Source organism: Drosophila mojavensis, unplaced genomic scaffold (genome assembly GCF_018153725.1).
Source record: "Drosophila mojavensis isolate 15081-1352.22 unplaced genomic scaffold, ASM1815372v1 contig_72, whole genome shotgun sequence".
Taxonomy (NCBI): domain Eukaryota; kingdom Metazoa; phylum Arthropoda; class Insecta; order Diptera; family Drosophilidae; genus Drosophila; species Drosophila mojavensis.
The window spans coordinates 598,034-600,643 of NW_025318897.1; the positions used below are offsets into that span (position 1 = coordinate 598,034).

General features: G+C 33.5%; 1 long non-coding RNA gene across 1 annotated transcript; it reads right to left on the minus strand.

Moving 5' to 3' along the window:
• Nucleotides 1-1,149: 1,149 nt before the first annotated feature.
• Nucleotides 1,150-2,239, minus strand: LOC116804699. Its single transcript, XR_004364704.2, has 3 exons — nucleotides 2,092-2,239; nucleotides 1,436-2,033; nucleotides 1,150-1,370 (listed from the first exon to the last, which is right to left on the minus strand). It is a non-coding gene; the product is annotated as an uncharacterized LOC116804699 (long non-coding RNA).
• Between the last annotated feature and the right edge of the window lie 371 nt (nucleotides 2,240-2,610).

Here is a 2,610-nt window from a genome sequence, read left to right on the forward strand (position 1 = left end):
AGGGTCATCCATTTTTAAATTAATAAAAATTCGTAGCATTCTAAACAGTTCTGGAAGAAGACAGCCGTAATACGTGTGTATGTCACCTTCCAAGCTTTTAATGCCATCAGCAATGGGTTTTGAATATTTTATGTACTCTTCAAGAAAGAGAAATTCAATTTCTTTAAAAACGGATAACCCAAGTTTCTTTAAAGTGTCATTTAAATTTTCCTTAACGGACAAAAGGTTTTGAATTGAGTTACATTACGAATTCCACCGAGTTGTACAAGGCGATGTAGGAGATTTTCCAGTCATTTCGGTGTATATTTCACAGGACTTAGGAGATCTAGAACACAAATTCCAAATTGCCTGACATTTTCCCATAGATGCATAATAAAGTTTTTTGTATGACTTATTTAACGATCTTGCCTTCTCCATATCGTGTGATGCTATTAAATGCAATGTATGAGAACCACATCTCTCATGGTTTGGAAGTTGCCACTGCTCAAATTCTTCGGACGACTCAGGAAATTGTATTAGTTGGAGCTCGTCATCATGGTCATTATCTTCTTTAATGTCTTGTGGAAGTTTAATGGAGTCTGGATCTTCAACGGAGTCTTCATGCTGTCCGAACGATGCAAACGCTTCAACCATGTTGGATCCATTGTCGGTGACAGTCTATTTTGTTGGGGCTTAAATCAAACTCCGAATGAATTTCCACGATTAGTTCAGCTGCCTTGAATCGTCTGCAAGTTAGAGTCGCGCTTTTACGCTCAAACGTATGGCTTTCAATCAAATGTACAGTTACACCCAGATAGCTTCTTCTTGAAGAGAACCGTATGTCCGCAGTGGTGCAAACAAAATCTACTTTTTTCAAAGTTTCTTTTGTATTTTCCAAATATTTGCAGTATTTTGCAGTTATTTGTTTATTACAAGTCTGCCTGCACATTATTTTTGGCCGAGCAGTTGATTGCTGTGTTTAGTGATGGCAAAAAAAGTCATTGTTCGATTATTTAATCATATGATTTATTTTAGGTGCTTTAAAGATTAATTGCAATTAATCGCGGAAAAATGGAAAAATCTATTAATCAAATGATTTGTTTTGAATGCGCTTCATTTATTTTTTATGATCTCCTTTTAGAAGCAACAATAGCAACACGAACAGTAAAGAATATAAATGTTTATTTATTTAAAATTGAGTTAAGAAATAGTCGTTGTGAAAGGAGCTCTGTTGTTAACCTGTTCCTTTTTTCGGTTAATGTGGCACCCGCCTTGGAAAAAAGACGTTCCGCTGGTACCGAAGTGCCTATTAAGAAACAATACCGACAAGCTATAACATATAGCTTAGGGTATACAGTACGCATCTCCTCCCAGGCGTTGATGACATTACGCTTCAATTCAAAAACAGGAGCATTTAAACAAAGACTGAGCTCGTCTTGAATCTGAAAATGGTTACCGTCTTTCTTACTGGTTTTGTGGACCAGTGCCTTGTGGTGGGTCCATAAATCGAACTCAACTTCGCGAGTAGATGAGCCGTCACTAGTGCTTCCTAAACTTTTATTTATATCTGAAAGCTCCGCCATTTCTTGTCGTATTCGCTTCATAACTAAACTAATTGTTGGTGCCATAATTACGCTTCGCTTTCCAACTTTTGCGCGCCAATGTTGCTTATAGCGATGCGATTTTTTGAGCAAATCATCGATTGTCTCGATTATTCAAAACCCATTTTGCGATACAATTAAATCGTGAATTGAAAGAAAATAATCGATTATTGTGTATCAAATGATTAATCGTGCCATCACTAGCTGTGTTGCTTCAAGTAAAGCTTTAAACGATGGATGTTCTACAATCGAAATAGGCGACATTGTGTTTACAACAAAGTTTACAATTAAACTATCTAAATCAACAGAGTTTTTATAGACAGCCAAATCAGTTTGTTTTAATAATTTAGCAGCTGGACTATCACCACCAACATTGTCGTGTTTTCTTTTTTTCATGGTTGATATAGATTTTAATTTTTCGTATTGTGTCAACAAATCAACATGTCCTTTCGTCTGCAAAAAAAAAAAAATTAATTTAAATGAAAAAAAAAAAAAAAATTGCTTTGCTTACTTTTAAGTGATTCAAAAAGTTTGTTGTAGAATGTAAACTTCCCCTCAATGGCTTAGAGCATTTTTTACAAGCTGCAGTAACATTTACATTGTTTTCAGGATAAATTTTTATATCCTTAAAACACTCTTTAAGAATTAAGGGTATGTGAGCTTCCTTGGAAAATATTATTATTAGATATTTTTTGCACAATAACAAGAAACACACAAAACAAATACTAACACGTGGACAGACAACACAATATTTAGTTCAACACTGGTTAAATCTAAAGTTGGTTAATAAAAACACAAGAACGGTTTTTAGAGAATTGTTATTTTGTTAAAAAGAACATGAAAGAAAAGATTACTTACATTTTGTATAATATACATGTGTATGTATACATACATATATGTATGTAGGATTTATTATTTATTGAGTAAATTAAAAGTCAATTTGACGATTTTCTCTTAATTATAACTATGACGAGTTTCACAATAAATGTCTACAATTTATTTCATTTAGTATTATGGATTAGTTTTAGTT